General features: G+C 39.7%; 1 protein-coding gene across 50 annotated transcripts in view; it reads left to right on the top strand.

The window, feature by feature from the left end:
- LOC126336387 (uncharacterized) overlaps positions 1-23,094 on the top strand; it is a 258,002-nt gene that overhangs the window by 179,557 nt on the left and 55,351 nt on the right. The window lies entirely within an intron of this gene.

Below are 23,094 nucleotides of genomic sequence, written 5' to 3'. Positions count from 1 at the left end.
TGTGCCTGTTCATGACTCAATGCTGCTTCTGTTTGGTGAGTTGTTATTGTTACTCCTAAATTATTTACTTGCTGCTAATGGGTGGCGACTTCACTCAAAGGCACTTCGGTCATTTTTCAGATGCTCCCAGCCAATGACTGACAATGGCCTGTGAATGTGCTGCATCACTTCCTGTTTATTAGTACCTGGTGTTAGTTGCACACAGTTTGCTATGATAATTATAATTTATTTTTTATTTGCTCACAAATGTGACTATTGCCATGATGATCGTGACATTTCTTTATCACACAATGATGTTTTATGCTTGTTATTATTCAGCAATTATTTACTATGCAGTACGTAAAACTAAATGTACCCTTATTGTATTTTCCATTTATCTCTAAGGTTTTGTCATTGTTTGACCAGGTATTTAAATTTGGTGATGCTTTGTGGGATTGAAATGAGGATATCTTCTAGTAAATTCTTCCACTCTGCCAACATAAGAGTATTGACCTCAATTATTGTTCCACTATTTAACACTTATTTTGTATAGGTAGTCTTTCCTTCTGTAGCACCGTATTTACTCGAATCTAAGCAGCACTTTTTTTCCAGTTTTTGTAATCCAAAAACCCGCCGGCAGCTTAGAATCGAGTGCAAAGTAAGTGGAAGTCCTGAAAAATGTTGGTAGGTACGCCACAACTAACTTCTGCCGCCAAATTATGTAGCACTACACAGGCACGCTTTGCAGACACAAAGATAAATACTGGTGACAAAACTTCTGCGACGAGCTTTTTTTTCTTCGCCTCGGGTTTCGACCACTGCATTTTCATACATTATCCAATGAAGTAAATACAAATTCCGTACTGCTCATCTTTGAATGTAGCAGCATTTCAGCGTACTATGAAAATCCGACTGGCAAGACTGTTTGGGATGTTTGTCAATATGGCCAATTTTACATTCTGAATTTTTTCCTACCTGTGGCAAGAGATCATTGCTAATAATAACTTTTATGAATTGTGAATCACATGCAGTATTCTCTTCACCATAAGAATAATACGAATATAATCATTGTGCCTTGTATTCTTTCATGTTTGCTGCTATCTCGTTTAAATCCTGTCCACCTAATAAACTGGGAAACTAGAGTGCGACAACAGCAAACGTGGAATAATATACATATCATGTCATGTTTATCTTCATATTATTCTAATGCCTAATAATGATACAGTCACAAATGAAGGATGGCAATTGACTAGATTTTTAAATGTCTGTGCAGAATGTAATGTACTACAGAGGCGTCTGCAAAGATTTTCAAGCGGGGACAATTTTTCGCTAAACTCTTGCTCAGAACATCTTCTATCATACCCAGTCTGTTATTTGGTTTTTGTTGATCATTATCAAAGAAAGCAGCAGTGTAAGTAACAACAAATACCAGTCTCTTGCCATTGTTCTGCTAATGAGACAATTCCTCTTTTTCTTTTAATTGTAAGCAGTGTTGGCGCGCACAAAAGCAAGTCAGGCCACAAGCGGCGACAGGCCGTAAACACTCATTATCAGAATGCGACAAACAATGCATGACACAGCACAGTAATGCATTTTCAGCTTAGAGTAACATAAACACCTATAACAAAGAGAACGGCACTTATCAGATCAAAGAAAAATAAACAATCAATTCAAACCAGACAAAGCACGTGAAAAAGGAATTGTACCCATATAAATACGGATGGAACACTGACGCATAGCAATGGCGACATGGTAAAGCTCAACTGCTAAGCTTAAGACTCGAACCAAACTACTGTAGCTGTATCGTCATTCATTCAACCTAAATTGTGTCTCATATTACAGTGGACGAACTTTGTTTCGATTTGGAGGTGCGGCCTAAAACTTTTCTCTCCCCTTGAATTTCGAGTCTCAAATGTCAACTGTGGCTTAGATTCGGGATTCCCCCCCCCCCCCCCCCCCCCCTCCCTCTTCACTTCAAGTCTCATTTTTCAGGTGCGACTTAGATTCGAGTAAATACGATAAATTCCCTCAAGCATAATTCCTATCATTCTTTGAAACTTTCACATCTCAGTTCCTTAATCACTTCTGTGACACTACTTGTCTTTCTATATTATCCTCCCATTATGTATCTAGGTGCCCTCTTTTGCACTCGTTTTATCTGCTTTGACAGATATCTTTGCCAAGGATCCCACATCCTTACAAGGGAAACGGAAGTCTCTTGTACACTTGCTCACACCCTTCTGCGCCATCATGAATATGTGCAGAGTATAGTATTGATTGTCACATCCGGTATCGACATTGTTGTCCTGATGTGATGTTACTCAGACATAGCTTGTTCTCATATTTCATAGCACTCCAGCTATTTATAAATGTGGCCAGTTGACTCTTCTTTGCATTTGCCAACATTCCATTGCTCTGGATCCAGTTGCTGATGATTTCTAGGTCGTTCAGAGTCTTCTAAAATTTTTACTTCCAAATAAACTACTATGTTATCAGCAACCAGTCTCAGTTCTCCTTTCCCAGTATTATTGATGGGTATCAGAAACAGCAGTGGCTCTTATTTACTGTCTTGTGGTACACCTTTCTCTATCATCACTACCTTGATGGTAAGCTACTGATCCGAATCCTCTTTTTTTTTTCCTATGTTGTAGATATGCTTTCACCTAAGATACTACTCTTCCATCACGAACAAACCCTTGCAGTTTTGTTTTCAACCCCTTGTGATTCATCCTATCAAAAGATTTGGAGAGATCATTGGCTTATACATGGGTTTTTTCCCCTGCTTGTCACTCATAATTCATTCTGTTGAAAACCAATTGCCTACTCTGGAATCATACTGGCCCCTACACCACCACCCACCATCATCATACAGACATTCTCTTAAATGCATTTGCCAGTAATCATTTCAGATATTTTACTTGAAATACATGTAAGACCATTATAAATTTTAATGGTCTTGATCACTTAAATAACCACTAACTGAGCTCTCCAACCCTGTCCAACTCGAAAATAGCGCGTGGGAAGAATAATTTCGGTAAGCTATGTTTTGGCTCTGATTTCTCAAATTTCGTCATTACACGATTACACGAGACGTATGCAGAGGGAGGGGGGGGGGGGGGGGGGGAGAAGTAATATGTTGTCCAACTCTTCCCGGAAAGTGCTCCCTCCAATTTGCAATAGTAAATGCCCCTGAGATACACAAAATCTCTCTTGTAACATCTGCCAATGGAGTGTCTTGTGCATCTCGGTAATGCTCTCATGCCAGCTAAATGATCCCGTGACATAATGTGCCATTCTTCGTGTTCTCTGTCTCTTTTATCAGATCCCAGATAGATTAATAATATTCAAGAATTGGTTGAACAAGCACCTTATAAGCCACTTCCTTTGTGGATGAATTAAATTTCCTTAAGATTCTTCCTATTAATCTCAGTCTGGCATCTGCTATTCCCATTATTTGTTTTATGTGGTCATTCCATTTAAGGTCACTCTGGATAGCTATCCTTAATACTTTATAACAGACACTGGATAATTTACATAAATATTGTAAGCAGTAATAGTTCTATCACACTTCACTGGGGTGTTGGTAGAAATTTCCTTTACTTCCATCAGTTTCGTTCTGTTAAGAGTGACATGTTGAGTCCTGTCTGCAAGGAAGTCTTAAATCCAGTCACAAGTCTGCTCCAATACTCAGTAAGCTTGTATTTTTTCACTAAAAGGCAGTATGGAATGGTTTCAAATGCTTTCCTGAATCAAGGAACATGGCATCAACCTGAATGCCATTTTCTATAGTGCTGTGGATCTCATGGAGGAACAGAGTGAACTGAGTTTTGCAGGGTCTCTCTTTGCAGAGTCCCATGATTTTTGTGGAAGAGATTTTCCTTCCCAAGAATGCCATAATTCTTGAGCATAAATTGTGTTCCATAATTCTACAACAGATTTACATCAACAATATAGGTCAGCAATTACGTGCATCTATCCTATAGCCCTTCTTAAAAATGGGAGTGTCCTGCACTTTCTTCCAGTTGCTAGGTACCCTTCGTCACTCAAGCAGTCTACAGTAAATTACTTCCAGAAGGGGAGCAAGTTCTTTCGCATAATCTTTATAGACTCTTTTAGGTATCTCATCTTGTCCTGACACCTTTTGACTACTAAGTGATTGTAGTTGTTTTTCAGTTCTGTTATTGTTTATCTCAATATCTGCCATTTCGACATTCATACAACAATTGAATGTTACAGGGACCATGGGACCATGTTACAGTCTTCTGTGATGCCTTCCTTCTGCTATCTTGCATTTTGCTGCCAGTATGGTCACTGAGTGAATGAATAGATCATTTTGACCCACTTACTGATTTTACATACAATCAAAACCTCTTAGGGTTTTTACTCAAATCGGTTCACAAAGTTTTACTTTCAGAGTCATGAAATGCTTCTCTCATTGCTCTCCATGCTCATTTTCACTTCATTCAGCTTTTGTCAGTTAGGTTGTTACTTCTCTGGGGCATATTGCATGATCACTTTGAATTTTTTCCATTCATTTCCCACATATTCCCCCTCATCACTGAATATTTGATTCTGACTGCTCAGATATGCTGAAATTTGTATCCTGTCACTCTTGCTAACCAAAAATATATCCTACTTTTCTTAACATTCTTTGTCGGATCCATTGTCTTAGATGCTATCATAGCCTTATGATCACTGATACCTTCCTCTGTATTAACTGGCTTGATAAGTTCATGTCTGTTTGTTGCCAGAATGTCTAAGATGTTACCCTCACTAGTTGGTTCCCTAACTACCTGTTCAAAGTATTTTTCAGACACGACATCCAGAACAATGTTACACGAGTCCCTGGCAACAGTTTGGACAACATGACGCTCCCAATCTATACCAGGCAAGTAATAGTCACCCCCTATTAGAAAAGCAACGTCAGGAAACTTATTAATGATATTCCGCAAGTTTTGTCTGAAGCTCTCTACCAATAGGGCTCCTGACCCAGTTGGTCTATAAAGACATGTTATTACCATTTTTGACCAATCTTTGATACTTAAGTTCACCCAAATTAATTTACACTAGGAATCCATGATAACCTTGCTCAATTTTATTTAATTCTTTACTGCAATAAACATGCCACCACCACTGGTGGTGACTAACCTATCCTTACAATAAATATTCCAATCTCAACTTAGTATTTAATTGTCATTAATGTATTGCTTCAACCAACTTTCTCCTCGTAATACTATCTATGCATTATAACCTTCAGTAAGCAGTACTAATTCTGGGACCTTTCCTTGGATGCTCCTGCAGGTTACTAAAATTGTATTAACTTTTTCTTTCTCTGTTCTGCAACGAAGGACGTTCTCTGGGAACATTGTGGCTAATTTATCAGGCAAATCATACTTGATCCCAAGGTAGAGTTTCTCTAACCTAAAAAAGCCCCATGTGCACGCCACACGTATCCCACTACCCTAGTAGCCATTTCCTGCATATAGTGCATGCCTCACCTCATAAGGGGAACCTTACAGTTCTTTACCTGATAGCAGAGGTGGAGAAATTTGTATCCAATAGCATCACAGAGTTGTCTGAGCCTGTGGTTTAGACCTTCCACTCTGTTCCAAGCCAGGCACCTACAATGAACCCTGGGTAAAATGCTAAAAATAGATAACTTTGCCTGCACACCACACACAGTGCTAGTAGCTTTCACCAGATAAGCCGAGGATGCTCTCAGAATCTAAGCAGCAGGCATTATTCGTGCCAACATGTGCCAATATATGCAACTGGTTGCACCCAGTGTGCTCGATAGTTGCCAGCAGGGCCTCTTCCGCATCACAGACAATACTCCGAGTAAACGTACCGAGTGCACACTGGCATCCAGTGCTGGCTCAGATTTGTCATCAGCACTGGGTAGCACCTTGTAACTGTTTATAAGGTGTAAGGAACCAGCCACATGACCTGCTCCCTCTTTTGTCTTCCATCCAGTGACACGCAAACCCACCACTGCCTGCCACCCACTCTCAAGTGAGGACGAACCTGCCAGATATTGTGTATCAGAAGGATCAGTGACACCTAGGTCACCAGGGGATTCGAAGGGTTACTATGGGATTCCAGCGGTACCAAAGGTGGTGCAAGTCTTCTTCCCAGTGCCCCGACGTCATCACAACTGATCATTAGTCAATAGCATATTGACGGTAGCCAATGCTGCTTCCAGCTGTTTACAGACAGCAGCTAATTCTGTTTGTGCCTGCTCACAAAAAGCAGAGTCCCTAACCATATCGTAGTGTGTAAAAATAGATAGAAGTGCCAACTGTGATCTTATTAGTTTTGAATGTACACAAAATGTAACAAGAAGAATAAAAAAAAAAAACTGCTCAGCTGATTTCTCACTATGCCCTGAGATGCCAAACCCTTACACAGAAATAAATTTCCCTACAGAAATGGATGTATCTACAGTTAACTGTTACTGGAAACTCTGCTTAGCCGAAAGCTACTGCACGAGATGAGTATGCAAACTAGAATGCACTGATCTAAACTATATGTGTACCAGCATGAGATTTAAACTAAGTGGAGATCTGATGTGGGCAAATTACACTAGGAAGTCACCTTACTGAATAATATTCACACAGATTTAAGCACAAATAAAAACTTACAGTAATTTGCTAACCATTAGTCTACACAGTAAAATACACATGTATATTTCACTCCTTTGCAGAAGGACATGAAAAAAATTTAATTACTGTGTATCAGACAACTGCTGCTCTGCTCTGCTACTGCTGCTGGTGCATCTCCTCAGCTCGACCTCTGTTGACCCACACTAAGACCATTGCATGACAAAAGTGGTGCAGAAACCTCCAGAGACATTTCTCCTATGGTACAGAAACAGGTGTATCACAGTGTGTGATAAAATGTTGCTGCAACTGGTTTTTATTTTATTGTATTTACAAGTCAAGTTCACATGAAATTATAACATAAAAGTAATAATAGATAAAAATAAATGTTTATGAACCCAAAAAAAGTCAGTCCATAAGTTTAAGTAAATGCAATCAACAATACAACAAGAGTCAGCTTAATTTTTCAAGGAACTCCTCGACAGAATAGGAGGAGTGACCTATGAGGAAGCTCTTCAATTTCGATTTGAAAGCACATGGATTACTGCCAAGATTTTTGAATTCGAGTGGTAGCTTGTTGAAAATGGATGCAGCAGTATACTGCACCCGTTTTTGCACAAGAGTTAAGGAAGTCCGATCCAAATGCAGGTTTGATTTCTGCCGAGTATTAACCAAGTGAAAGCTGCTTTTTCTTTGGAATAAGCTAATATTGTTAACAAAAAATTACAGTAAGGAATATACAGGGTGGTCCATTGATCGTGACCAGGCCAAATATCTCACGAAATAAGCGTCAAACGAAGAAACCTCAAAGAACGAAACTTGTCTAGCTTGAAGGGGGAAACCAGATGACTCTATGGTTGGCATACTAGATGGCGCTGCCATAGGTCAAATGTATATCAACTGCATTTTTTAAAGTAGGAACACCCATTTTTTATTACATATTCGTGTAGTACATAAAGAAATATGAATGTTTTAGTTGGACCACTTTTTTCGCTTTGTGATAGGTGGTGCTGTATAGTCACAAACATATGGCTCACAATTTTAGATGAACGGTTGGTAACAGGTAGGTCTTTTAAATTAAAATACAGAATGTAGTTACGTTTGAACATTTTATTTCGGTTGTTCCAATGTGATACATGTACCTTTTAGTCCAGTGAAACTGTCAGAAAAAAAGCCTGTACCTTGCAAAAGGTAGGGTAGAAGATTTTATTTTTTTAACTCGTTCATATTGTTGGAAAGGTTAGAAAATCAAGTATTGCCAACAAAATACCTTTTGGGAAAACTTTCTGCAGTCAAAAAAACTTCGAAAATTTCGGACTTTTTTCAGTTTTTTCAAAATATCTCAGTTTTATTTGCTTCTGTCACTTTGATGTCTATTTTCTTTTTTAAAGAGCACAAAATTCTCTCCAAATGTGTTCTTACCATTTTTTTTCTACTCCCAGTATCTAAGGCACTACAGCGTGTCAAAAAATACCAATTTTTTCAAATTTCGAGCAAAGTGGCAAATTACCTAATTTTTGAACACTTGTTATTTCAGTTTCTATTTGTGTTGTATAAACATATTACTCATCATGTTATTCATTGGAATTAACCATCTCCCTCTGCTGCAGGGTGAGGACAAACAGCATCATATTCAGTAACTACGAACACATTCACGTCGGATTGCGTGAAGTTTATTTGTGTTACAATATGTAATACGATTGCATGTAGGTGCCGTTCATTTTCTACAGTTGACTGACGTTAATGATCAGTTATAAGAAAAAGTATCTAGGAATTGTTCTTTAGTGGACAAAAGCGTATTTATTCTTTGGCGGGTGGAAGGCGATTATCTCTGGTGATTGTTCACAGCGGGCTGACAGCTATTAGCACACAACAATAAGGGTCCTACAGTTTGGAGTCGCTTCCATTCAGTATATGTTGTTGTTGTTGTTGTCTTCTGTCCTGAGACTGGTTTCATGCAGCTCTCCATGCTACTCTATCCTGTGCAAGCTTCTTCATCTCCCAGTACCTACTGCAACCTACATCCTTCTGAATCTGCTTAGTGTATTCATCTCTTGGCCTCCCTCACGATTTTTACCCTCCACGCTGCCCTCCAATACCAAATTGGTGATCCTTTGATGCCTCAGAACATGTCCTACCAACCGATTCCTTCTTCTGGTCAAGTTGTGCCACAAACTTCTCTTCTCCCCAATCCTATTCAGTACTTCCTCATTAGTTACGAGATCTATGCACCCAATCTTCAACATTCTTCTGTAGTACCACATTTCGAAAGCTTCTATTCTCTTCTTGTCCAAACTATTTATCGTCCATGTTTCACTTCCATACATGGCTACACTCCATACAAATACTTTCAGAAATGACTTCCTGACACTTAAATCTATATTCGATGTTAACAAATTTCTCTTCTTCAGAAACGCTTTCCTTGCCATTGCCAGTCTACATTTTATATCCTCTCTACTTCGACCATCATCAGTTATTTTGCTCCCCAAATAGCTAAACTCCTTTACTACTTTCAGTGTCTCATTTCCTAATCTAATTCCCTCAGCATCACCTGACTTAATTCGACTACATTCCATTATTCTCGTTTTGCTTTTGTTGACTCCTTTCAGGACACTGTCCATTCCGTTCAACTGCTCTTCCAAGTCCTTTGCTGTCTCTGACAGAATTACAATGTCATCGGCGAACTTCAAAGTTTTTATTTCTTCTCCATTGATTTTAATACCTACTCCGAATTTTTCTTTTGTTTCCTTTACTGCTTGCTCAATATACAGATTGAATAACTTCGGGGAGAGGCTACAACCCTGTCTTACTCCCTCCCAACCACTGCTTCCCTTTCATGTCCCTCGACTCTTATAACTGCCATCTAGTTTCCATACAAATTGTAAATAGCCCTTCGTTCCCTGTATTTTACCCCTGCCATCTTTAGAATTTGAAAGAGAGTATTCCAGTCAACATTGTCAAAAGCTTTCTCTAAGTCTACAAATGCTAGAAACGTAGGTTTGCCTTTCCTTAATCTTTCTTCTAAGATAAGTTGTAAAGTCAGTATTGCCTCATGTGTTCCAGTATTTCTACGGAATCCAAACTGCTCTGCACCGAGGTCGGCTTCTACTAGTTTTTCCATTCGTCTGCAAAGAATTCGTGTTAGTATTTTGCAGCTGTGGCTTATTGAATTGATTGTTCAGTAATTTTCACATCTGTCAACACCTGATTTCTTTGGGATTGGAATTATTATATTCTTCTTGAAGTCTGAGGGTATTTTGCCTGTTTCATACATCTTGCTCACCAAATGGTACAGTGTTGTCAGGACTGGCTCTCCCAAGGCCGTCAGTAGTTCCAATGGAATGTTGTCTACTCCGGGGGCCTTGTTTCGACTCAGGTCTTTCAGTGCTCTGTCAAACTCTTCATGCAGTATCGTATCTCCCATTTCATCTTCATCTACATCCTCTTTCATTTCCATAATATTGTCCTCAAGTACATCGCCCTTGTATAGACCCTCTATATACTCCTTCCACCTTTCTGCTTTCCCTTCTTCGCATAGAACTGGGTTTCCATCTGAGCTCTTGATATTCATACAAGTGGTTCTCTTTCTCCAAAGGTCTCTTTAATTTTCCTGTAGGCAGTATCTATCTTACCCCTAGAGAGATAAGCCTCTACATCCTTACATTTGTCCTCTAGCCATCGGTGCTTATCCATTTTGCACTTTCTGTCGATCTCATTTTTGAGACGTTTGTATTCCTTTTTGCCTGCTTCATTTACTGCATTTTTATATTTTCTCCTTTCATCAATTAAATTCAATATTTCTTCTGTTACCCAAGGATTTCTTCTAGCCCTCGTCTTTTTACCTACTTGATCCTCTGCTGCCTTCACTACTTCATCCCTCAAAGCTACCCATTCTTCTTCTACTGTATTTATTTCTCACATTCCTGTCAATTCTTCCCTTATGCTCTCCTTGAAACTCTGTACAACCTCTGATTTAGTCAGTTTATCCAGGTCCCATCTCCTTCAATTTCCACCATTTTGCAGTTTCTTCAGTTTTAATCTACAGTTCATAACCAATAGATTGTGGTCAGAGTCCACATCTGCCCCTGGAAATGTCTTACAATTTCAAACCTGGTTTCTAAATCTCTGTCTTACCATTATATAATCTATCTGATACCTTTTAGTATCTCCAGGGTTTTTCCATGTATACAACCTCCTTTCATGATTCTGAAACCAAGTGTTAGCTATGATTAAGTTGTGCTCTGTGCAAAATTCTACCAGGCGGCTTCCTCTTTCATTTCTTAGCCCCAATCCATATTCACCTACTACGTTTCCTTCTCTCCCTTTTCCTACACTCGCATTCCAGTCACCCATGACTATTAAATTTTCGTCTCCCTTCACTGTCTGAATAATTTCTTTTATTTCATCATACATTTCTTCAATTTCTTCGTCATCTGCAGAGCTAGTTGGCATATAAACTTGTACTATTGTAGTAGGTGTGGGCTTCGTATCTATCTTGGCCACAATAATGCGTTCACTATGCTGTTTGTAGTAGCTTACCCACATTCCTATTTTTCTATTTATTATTAAACCTACTCCTGCATTACCCCTATTTGATTTTGTGGTTATAACCCTGTAGTCACCTGACCAGAAGTCTTGTTCCTCATGCCACCGAACATCCCTAATTCCCACTATATCTAACTTTAACCTATCCATTTCCCTTTTAAAATTTTCTAACCTACCTGCCCGATTAAGGGATCTAACATTCCACGCTCCGAACCGTAGAATGCCAGTTTTCTTTCTCCTGATAACGGCATCCTCTTGAGTAGTCCCCACCCGGAGACCCGAATGGGGGACTATTTTACCTCCGGAATATTTTACCCAAGAGGACGCCATCATCATTTAATCATAACAGTAAAGCTGCATGCCCTTGGGAATAATTACAGCCATAGTTTCCCCTTGCTTTCAGCCGTTCGCAGTACCAGCACAGCAAGGCCGTTTTGGTTAATGTTGCAAGGCCAGATCAGTCAATCATCCAGTCTGTTGCCCCTGCAACTACTGAAAAGGCTGCTGCCCCTCTTCAGGAACCACATGTTTGTCTGGCCTCTCAACAGATACCCCTCCGTTGTGGTTGTACGTACGGTACGGCTATCTGTATCGCTGAGGCACGCAAGCCTCCCCACCAACAACAAGGTCCATGGTTCATGGGGGGCAGTATATGTTGTGGTGCTGAAAATGAGTATGTCTGACTTGAATTTGTGTTTCATTTGCGAAAAAACTGTGGTGAGTGGTGGACGTAATGTGAAAAAGAAAGGACTGAACACACTTATCGATTGTAGTGCTAAATGCAGGGAGTCTGCTCACACCCGTTTTTTTTTAAAACGCTCAGTGAAGTGATGGTGCATGAAGCATGCTACAAGAAGTACATTAATGAGAGAATGATAGCAGCTAGCCTTCAACATCCTCAGGAACCAACAGGTGTGCAGAAAACGATTGAAAGTAAGGGACCCACAGCAAAATTATGGCTTCAGTACTACAAGATGGTCACTCTCATGAAACAATTTATTGATCGATCAGGCAATTGGAAACTTCTTGAAAGTATGCGAAAAATGCTTCCCTACTTCCATTCAGCTGGACATTTTATGTACGCTAAAAGTAGCCACCTCTACTTACAGGATACGTTGAGACTCGAGGAAAAAATGGATTTATCAGAATATGAGAAGTTTACAACGAAAGGACATTTTACAATCAGGCAATCAGAAAAGTATTGGTCAGGGGTTCCTTCTGACATGACTATAGAACAAACATTGATGAGAACCATGAAGAGTTCTGGAGGACTTACTTCTGGCCGAGGAATTACGGATAGTGTATTAACCAGATGGACATTGGGTATGATTCACATGCAAAACATTTGTGAAGAAATTGAGTCGTATTGCAAAGCGAGCGCAGTAACATCAGAACGGCATGTAGATGCAAGAAGTTGTCACATCGAACAAGATGGCATAGACTTGCATAAGCTGTGTGATTGGTTTTCAGTGCACCCGCCCTTCCCTGAAAGTGATTTTATAATGTCTATCAGCAGTGGTGTTGTCGGAATGGAGGATGTTAATTGTCATATGTCACAAAGAGGGGGGGGGGGGGGGGGGGGGGAAGGCATGAAAAGAATATTTGGTGACAATTTCCATGATGTAAAGTTCCATAGAAAAGATAAAGTTGTGACTCTCCTTTCTGCGTTCAAGTCTGTAAAAGCTGGGAGCACTAAAATTACTCCTGTTGATCCTTTAACTCTGTTCTAAAGGATTTGTTTAATGAAACAAAGTGAAGAGGAGTTAAAAGCCTTTCTGAAATATGAATTTGCTCCTTACCTAATGTCACTATTCTCAGAAAAAGGCATGCAAAAAGGAACAAAATCTTCATTCTACAATGTCTTCGTTCCAGTGGAAGATGTGAAGTCAGGTGGACCAAGTAAATTTTTTGTCATTAATGGAGGGTACCTTATCCACAAAGTGACTTGGACTCGAAATTTTTGCTTCATGTCAATAGCCCTAAGCTATGTTTCTTACCTGCAATGCCATTTTGGATCTCTATTTGCTATTGTATGTGATGGGTATCCATGTGAGGGAGACAAATGTAGCACAAAGAGTGCTGAGAGGAGTCGTAGGTCCAAAAAACATTCTTCGGTTGACGTAGTTGAATCAGAGATGGTGAACCAAGTCCCTCAGGACAAGTTCTTGTACAACGAACGAAACAAGATGCGTTTGATCACACTTCTTAAAAAGGAATTTCTGGAGTGTAGTATTGAAGTGCACCAGGCACAAGAAGATGCTGACGTTATGATTGTGACATCTGCCATTTCAAGAACCAAAGATTTTGAAAGTGTTGTCTTTGTAGGAGAAGATGTTTACCAGCTTGTGCACAAGACGGATTTGGGGCAAGTTGAAAACTTATTTTTCTTAAAGCCAGGAAGAGGAAATGCAGAAGACAAGTGGTTTTCCATTGCATATTACAAGTTTGACAGTGAATTTATTCTGTTCACTCACGCCGTTAGCGGATGTGATACAACATTTGCTTTTTTTGGTCATGGAAAAATTAAGTGCTGCAATATTGTTGCGAAAAATGAACACCTAACCTCAGCTCTTTGCACATACAATAAACCACATGCTACCCGTGAAGAAATAATAACAGCTGGAGAACACATTACTATCGCATTGTATAGTGGAGGTGTCAGCAGTTCCACACACTAGACCATTTGCGGTGCCAGCTATTTGCCAAGTCTGCCACAAAAAGCAAACTGAATCTTGCACGGTTGCCACCTACACAAGATGCCGCACAACATCGTTCGTTGCAGACTTAACAAAAAGTCCAATGTTGGATGGGAAAATGGAAACCTCCTGAGAAATGGGGCTGGAATCACAGTGACTACGGTCCAATACCCATTATAATGAGCCAAGGTCCAGCACCTGAAGCACTTCTTCATATTGTTTCATGCTCATGCAAGCTGAACTGTGGCGGAGCGTGCTCCTTCAGAAAAGCGGGTTTGAAATGTTCTCCAATTTGCAAGAAATGTATTGGGGTCAGCAGTGAAAACGTGCCAAAATTTTTATATGTAGACAGTGAAGAATATGTTATGGAGGATGTCGAGGAAACCGCTGACGAAATCAATGAACTTGCTGAGGCTGACTCGCTGTTTAAAGAAGAGGTCAATCTGGCATCAACTCTATGTACAGACCCTGAATCCGTAACACAAGGTATTTCTGGTGACACTGAAGAACCTGACCCATCAAAATGTTGGAAGTGATGGTCACATCTGTCTCAAGTGCGTTAAAGTGCGGTATTACAAGTATTACACACCCAGAACTGTCAACACTTTTTAGTAACTGACAATGCATTTTAATTGTAATAAAGCTACTTATTTTTAATGTCAACTGTGTGTCTTTTATACACAAGAATAATTACCTACCTAATTAGGTTGCCTATTGCAGCTAATAATAGTTCAGTTTCCTGAGACAATTTATTTTCTGTGTGTGTGTGTGTGTGTGTGTGTGTGTGTGTGTGTGTGTGTGTGTGTGTGTGTGTGTGTGTGTCTTAATAATGTATTTTTATTTTTATAGTTTTACAAATACCAGGGCTGGAGTGGCCTATGGTGAACTTCAGGTAGTGATGTAAGAATCACAATAGTTGGGTGCCCAGCAATCCTCATGTTGCATATAGAGAAATTGAATACCTGAAAGTGAGGTGGTAAATTCCAACATATAACATGATGTATAATGTATTTGTACTACTGAAAAAATAATGTTCAAAAATAAGGTATCTTGCCACTATGCTCAAAATTTGAAAAATTGGTATTTTTTGAGGCGCTGTAGCACCTTAGATATTGGAAGTAGAAAAAAATGGCAAGAATCAAATTTGTAGAGAATTTTGTGCTCTTTAAAAAAGAAATTAGACGTTAAAGCGATGGGAGCAAAAAAAAAAAAACTGAGATATTTTGAAAAAACTGAAAAACACTGAAATTTTCCTAGTTTTTTGACTGCAGAAAGTTCTCCCAAGCAAAATTTTGTTGGAAAAAATCGGTTTTCTAATCTTTTCAACCATATGAATGTGTTGAAAAAATAAAATCTTCTACCCCACCTTTTGCAAGGTATATCTGCTATTCGGCTGGACTATTTGTGAACTTATCATTTCTGCGAATGCTTGCTGTTACAGCGTGATTACCTGTAAATACCACATTAATGCAATAAATGCTCAAAATGATGTCCGTCAGCCTTAATGCATTTGGCAATACGTGTAATGTTCGCATATGCATTGACAGTGCACTGACGCATGTTGTCAGGCATTGTCGGTGGATCACGATAGCAAATATCCTTCAACTTTCACCACAGAAAGAAATCCGGGGACCTCACATCTGGTGAACGTGCGGGCTGTGGTATGGTGTGGTGCTTCGACTACCAATCCACCTGTCAAAAATTGTTCAAATGGCTCTAAGCACTATGGGTCTTAACTTCTAAGGTCATCAATCCCCTGGAACTTAGAACTACTTAAACATAACTAACCTAAGGACATCACACACATCCATGCCCGAGGCAGGATTCGAACCTGCAACCGTAGCGGTCGCGCGTAAGCGCTTGGCCACCCCAGCCGGCCCACCTGTCATAAAATATGCTATTCAATACCACTTCAACCGCACGCCAACTATGTGCCGGACATCCATCATGTTGGAAATTCATCACCATACTGTCATGCAGTGAAACATCTTGTAGTAACATTACAAAGGAAATCGGCATGCATTGCACCATTTAGATTGCCATCGATAAAATGGGGGCCAATTATGCTTCCTCCCATAATGCCGCACCATACATTAACCCACCAAGGTCAGTTATGTTCCACTTGTCGCAGCCATCGAGGATTTTCCATTGCCTAGTAGGCCATATTATGCCGGTTTATGTTACCGCTGTTGGTGAATGACGCTTCGTCACTAAATATAACGCGTGCAAAAAATTTGTGATCGTCTCGTAATTTCTCTTGTGCGCAGTGGCAGAACTGTACACGACGTTCAAACTCGTCGCCATGCAATTCCTGGTGCATAGGAACGTGGTACGGGTACAATCGATGTTGAGGTAGCATTCTCAACACTGACGTTTTTGAGATTCCTAATTCTCGCACAATTTGTCTCCTACTGATGTGCGGATTGGCCGTGACAGCAGCTAAAACACCTACTTGGGCATCATCATTTGTAGTAGGTCATGGTTGACGTTTCAAACGTGGCTGAAAACTCTCCCCCCCCCCCCCCCCCCCCCCCCCCCCCCCTTAAGTAACTTAACTATCCAGCGAACAGTCCGGTCCGGGCACTTGGATGATGTAGTCCAGAATACCGAGCAGCATGCATAGCACACGCACGTTGGGCATTTTAATCACAATAGCCATACATCAACTCGATGTCGATCTTTCCCACAATTGGTAAATGGTTCATTTTAACAGGGGTAATGTATCGCGAGCAAATACCGTCTGCACTGACGGAATGTTACGTGGTACCACGTACTGTGCTCATGTTTCGTGGTTCAGTTCCTGCTCATCGCTGCGTACGACCTTCCTCTATCCACTGTGGAAACACAAGCATCACTGTCACAGCAGGATGCCCTTTGCGAGCCGAAATGTGATAGTATGACAACTCCGTTTCCCGGAGACTGATCATTCTGCCCCGTTCAAACTCACTCACATGCCGGTAAGGCTCATTTGAGGTTGACGAGGCATACTAGCACTCACTGTATTGTTTCCACCTTGTGTGACAGCTCTGCGCCGGCTACACTAGGTGCGACACTGACCCTGTTGGACCAACACAAGGGCTCTGCTTAGACTACATATACCCCCATCTTGCTGCAAAATGTATCACATATTTCTTGCACACCTTTCGCTACTTGCACCAAGTGTGGCATTTTTCGAGTAATTACTTCTCGGTGTTGCACTTTTCACAAAGGGCAGTTTATGTATGTATATACACAGTCCTAAGGTAAAACAGATGCATACTTTTTTCTACCTATGAGCAACAGAAACAAATAATATCTGTGAACAAAGTAGGCCTTTGTTATGTCTTTGTGTGAAGATCTCTGCAATAAGCAACAGTAGTATAGCACTTGCTGGCTGCCGGCGAAGTTTCGTTGCAACAGAGAGAGAGTGTGTGTGTGTGTGTGTGTGTGTGTGTGTGTGTGTGTGTGTGTGTTTGTTTGTTTTACTAACTGTCCATCTCAATGGAAGCAGACAGATGGGTATTAACAACAAAGCCACCCATACTGTTGCAATACATACAAAATTAAATTTCAGATCCAAATCTGCATATGAAAAATACTCTTGGCAATACATAACAGCATATTCCACCTTCTTGTCACAAAGCAAGCTTCCAGTATTATGCTCAGAAATTACTGCGTAACCTCCTATACAGTATCTCAAGATGAGTCTGAAAAGGTTCAAATACCACTTCAAATAATCAGCTGTTTTTAAGAAGTGACTAGTCGCAGTTTTATGTTTTTATACTGAATAAACAGTCACAGGTTCTTAAACATCTGCAATGGATAAACTTAATATATGTCACAACCATTAAACATGATGATTCCTAATGGCGATTTACCATTTGTCGCTTGATGTTTCTTTCCTCCACTTTCGATTTGAAATCACTTGAATATTGATGCTGAATGGCTACCAATCACCAGGATTAATTCTAAGTCGGGCCACATCCTATTGGCACTTCAAAAGAAGCTTCATCCTCTGCATTGTCTTTTGTTTTCAAATGAACACACCACCATTTGACTGCATTGTTGTTTATTTAATTACGACCCAGGTTTCGGCCTTTTATGCCATTTTCAAGTGATTGAGTTCATGACATTAACATATATTACAGGACAACAAGCTCAAAATTGCCCATAAATTAAGAAAATTGTTGGCTCCCCATGAAATGCCAGATGTGAAATCACCATTTTCTAAATAATAGAGGCAGCACATCATATTTGTTAAAAACAGGTTTACTTTGGTATGTAAAAGATGTCCTTGAGTCATCATGATAGTGAAATCAAGGAGCAGGAATAATAGAACGACTGTTGTTCTATTACTCATACTCAACTGTTGTTTTGTTACCCATACTCTTTGATTTCATTATCATTATGACTAAAGAACATGTGTTCATCTTTTATATACCAAAGTAAACCTGTTTTTACTAAACATGACGTGCTCCTACTATAATTTACAGATATTTTTACAAAATGGTGATTTCACATAGCAGGCATTTTGTGGGGAGCCAATAATTTCCTTAATTTATGGCCAATTTTGAGCTTGTAGTGCTGCAATATATGTTAATGACATAATCTCAATCACGTGAAAATGGCATAAAAGGCTGAAACCATGGTCGTAAGTAATTAAACAACAATACAGTTGAATGGCAGTGTGTTCATTTAAAAATTGTTTGACTGTTGCTCAGCAACATCAAAAAGTTGTCTTTAGTGTTTGCAAAACATGATTCTTCACTGATGCACAGAACATGATTCTTCATGGATGCAAGGTGTAATGTCCCAGGAAATCCAGGAAAAAGGCCAGCAGTTTTTAGTCTAGCAAATGTGCGGGAATTTTTCATTATTTTAGTTTTCCATTAAATTTCTTGAATATTGGCTGGTAGGAACTGATATTCTAACAAAGAACTTGATTTTAGTCCTCTACTGCAAAATAATACTGCAGCAGTAAAACATAAACAGATGAATAACACCAAAATAAAACTTAAGTTTCAAAGAATTTGCACTTTTTTCATCTAAATACCACAGTGCACATACAAGCATCTGCTGACAGCAACATGTGTAAGGGTGAAGACCGTAGAATACTTTGTACCAACAGACTGCCTTTGTTGAGCATAATATCACAACTGTTTACATTTCTAACAGGTTGCAGGAAATATTGTGAATGGTGGTTTGAAAAGCGTTACTTTGAAAGTAAATTTCCTTATACGCAAGACAAATTGTGTTACATATGAGATTGTGTAATGAATTTCTTAAATTGTGGCGTATTTGACGATGTCTAAAATTAGTACTTTGAGGAAAACCACTTAGAAAAATTTCAGGATCAGCCATTCATGCCATCATTTAAAAATTTGTTGTCGCATTCGTGTTTGATATATCTTAAAGGGCAAAGACTAAAAAAGACCAATTCCTAAGGCTATTTTTTCATATTAGTTTAGTCCTTTCATAGATTACAAATTATGCAAGAATAATGGCAAGAGTATAAGTATCTTTGAGTACAAGATGAGTTCTTGAGTAATTTTACATGTAATTGGCTTTCCTTTGGAAAAGTTTGAGTGCTTGACAGAACATGTATTCAGCTAGTAACCCGCAAAATGTTCATTGCACGGGAGTGAAATTTACGATCATGCTTGTCAGAAACATTCAGATCAAGAATAATGTTCGATATGAGTTGTCTTTGCTGAGTTGAGTAATGTTAATGGTTGCTGTCAAGTCACATCTTATGTATGTGTGGTATAGATGGTGCATAGATTCACAATTATACTGTTAGTTGGCGAAGCTAACGAATTTGAAAATAAAAAAATAAAACTGGTTGTGATGACACACTGATCTTTAACTTAGCCTGAGGTATCAGTTAGGTTGGAAGGTAACTAATGGTTGTGAGTTGACAAAGCCAGTGAATATTATAGTTGGGAGGGGGGCGGTTGTGATGACAGGCTGATTTGTAGCTTTGCCAGAGGTGTAGTTTATGTTGGACGCTGATGGTCTGGTTGCGAGTTAGCAAGCGAACAAATGTTATACTTAAAAATCTTGGTTGTAGTTACTGACTGATCTGCAACTTACTCCGTTTGCCAAAATCACCAATAACACTGTAGTTGCCATATTGTTTACTGTGTTTGTCACATGTTTCCTATGTCACTGGTCAAAGCCAACAACTCTATTGAACTTTCCCCTATATTCAGCAGCTTAACCACATGCTCGGGAGGGGGGGGGGGGGGGGCAGCAAAAAAATTCGACAATCAGTATAATATGTGGAAGCTCAGTTTTTCTTGATGAAAAATATCATCTAGTAGTCTTATTTTGCACAGCAACAATACAGAGTATTGCAACATATTTTCCCAAATTCAAAGTTCACTATCAGGCCACTCGGTGCTCTACTACAGTCTCTGTTTCTCTATCATAGTATTACATTTTGGTGTTCTGTGTTTTGGTGGATTCATATTTACATTGTTGTAATACCAAAGTAAGCAGCGTACATGTTGTGTGCAATTAAGATCTTTCCAAAACGGAAAAAAATGTGCTCTTGCCCGGTGTATAGTGGATTTTCAACTGGAAAAAGTGCACATTTTCGCGCAGAAAAAAGTGCATTTTTAACTGAGAATTTTGGGAATTTTATTTTTATTATTGTTATACCCATTTTTGTGATGACTAATGAGTTGTGACTGTTCGTGACAGCTACTCATCCAGAGTTCTCCTTGACAGCCTACAGTTTGATTGTTACTGGCTTGTAAGTTTCTTTCCTGAGCCCAAGTAAGTTTTTGTAACTGACAAAAGCTTCACAGTTTGACTAAGCTTGATTGACAACTTTAACTCATCTCATTGATGATGGTGGGACAGAGATGTCCTCAAACGGAAATAATCATCCAGAGCAGTCTGTTATACTGGAATAGCTTTGTCGATCCACAGCTTTGAATTTCCACCATGTATGATTGCTTGCGACGCCCACAAGAAGTCTCATTGAAGGATAATATTATGACTACATTGTATTAAAACAACAAATTAGAATCGCTGTGTTCTGTTACTGATAGTTATTCTTGCAATACATCCTCCTATCATATGGACATATTTCCTGTTTGCGACTTTCAGCACAATCAGTTTCATATCACAGGACATAGTCTTCTTTAGCTGGTGATGATAAGCATCTGAGATTACAGAAAAGGAACCCCTTAAGTTGACTAGTGCCTGGATGAGTTGGCCATCAATGATGACATTGGTGAATTTTCTGACATCCCAGAGATTATTGTCCATGGGGGATTTTCATTTGTGGTGGTCTCACCTACACAGATAGTCGCCTCGCTTAGTTTTTCTGAATATGGTAACTGATTCCTTTCTACAGTGACAGGGAATGGCTACAGGGTGTTGGGGAGCAACCTTGTCCGAAGTACAGCAATTGCCTTCATCCCAAATACATCTATATCTAAATAGATACACCGCAAGAAACCATACGGTGCATGGTGGAGGGTACCTGTACCATTATGTGTCATAGAGCAAGGGTGAAACAACTGTCTATATGTCTCCGTATGAGCCCTAATTTCTCGTATCTTATCTCCGTGGTCCTTACACACAATGTATGTTGGCAGCAGTAGAAATGTTCAGCATTCAGCTTCAAATGCCGGTTCTCTAAATTTTCTCAATACTGTTTCTCAAAAAGAATGCCGCTTTCCCTCCAGGAATTCCCTATAAGTTCCCAAAGCATCTCTGTAACACTTTCATGGTGTTTGAACCTACCAGCAACAAATCTAGTGGCCCACCTCTGAATTGTTTCGATGTCTTGCTTCAGTTCGACCTGGTATGGAACACAAACACTTCAGCTCTACTCAAGAATAGGTCACACTAGCTCCCGTATGCAGTCTCCTTACTGGCAAACCACTCTTCCCTAAAAGTCTCCCAATAAACCGAAGTCGACCATTCACCTTCCCTACCACAGTTCTCACATACTTGTTGCACCTCATGTCACTTTTGCAATGTTATACCCAGATATTTAAACGATCTGACTGTGTCAAGCAGAACACTAGTAATATTGTATCTGAATATCACAGGTTTGATCTTCCTACTAATCACATTAACTTACATTTTTCCACATTTAGGGCTGGCTGCTATACATGACACTAACCGGAAATTTTGTCAAAGTTGTCTTTTATCTTCCTACAGTCACCAAACTTCAACACCTTACCGTACACCACTGCACTATCAGCAAACAACTGCAGATTGCTGCCCTCCCATCTGCTAAATCATTTATGTATACAAAGGGCGGGTGGTTCTATCACATTCCGCTGGGGCATGCCTGGTGATAACCTTGTCTCTGATGAACACTCACCATTGAGAACAATATAAATTGTCTGCAGTTGACTAGCATGAATAGGAGTGTGATGCTTAATGTCTTGCAGTGTAATAGTTGTGAGATACTCATCATCTCTCTCTGCAGTAGCATACGATGTGTGTCGGGTGTCCACAGTAAAATCTTACCTGTGTTTTGTTCTCCATCCTCCAAATGTCTGTTCTTCTGCAGGGCTTTGTATTTGGTGGGAGATTTGGATGTTACAGAATTGGTCAGATGCTGTTTTGTCTTCTGATGACACTCTCTACCAGTTTTTGAGATATGTGATTAACATTCATCGCATGTGATCAACATTCTGTGATCAACATTCATAGCTACTATCTCTTGTGTACTCCGTCAGACATTTCTTCCTGCGATACACTGCTGCATGTTTTCTCTTAGTATCTGTTGATGTATTAGAGAGGCAAGCTTATGGTGGTCTTCCATAACTGTCATAGGAATCACATCTGGCTGTAGGTCATACCTCTTTCATATCTCTCTCTCTCTCTCTCTCTCTCTCTCTCTCTCTCTCTCTCTCTCTCTCTCTCTCTTTCTTCCCCCCCCCCCCCCCCCACCTCTCCCACCCCCTCCCCCATGGTCTTCTGTCACCACCTGATGAATTCTTCTGCAACTGTAACATTCTTAATCAGAAGAGCTTGGTATGTGTTTTCTGCAGTACTTTACATCAAATGCAAGATTTTGTCAGCTTCTATCATATTTGGATTCTCAATGTTATATAGGGGCCAATCTTTATATATATATATATATATTAAAAACAAAGCTTCCAAGACTTACCAAGCGGGAAAGCGCCGGCAGACAGGCACATGAACAAAACACACACACAGAATTACTAGCTTTCGCAACCGATGGTTGCTTCTTCAGGAAGGAGAGGGAAAGACGAAAGGATGTGGGTTTTAAGGGAGAGGGTAAGGAGTCATTCCAATCCCGG

Source organism: Schistocerca gregaria, chromosome 2 (assembly GCF_023897955.1).
Source record: "Schistocerca gregaria isolate iqSchGreg1 chromosome 2, iqSchGreg1.2, whole genome shotgun sequence".
Lineage (NCBI taxonomy): Eukaryota > Metazoa > Arthropoda > Insecta > Orthoptera > Acrididae > Schistocerca > Schistocerca gregaria.
This window is presented reverse-complemented; position numbering and strand designations above follow the sequence as displayed.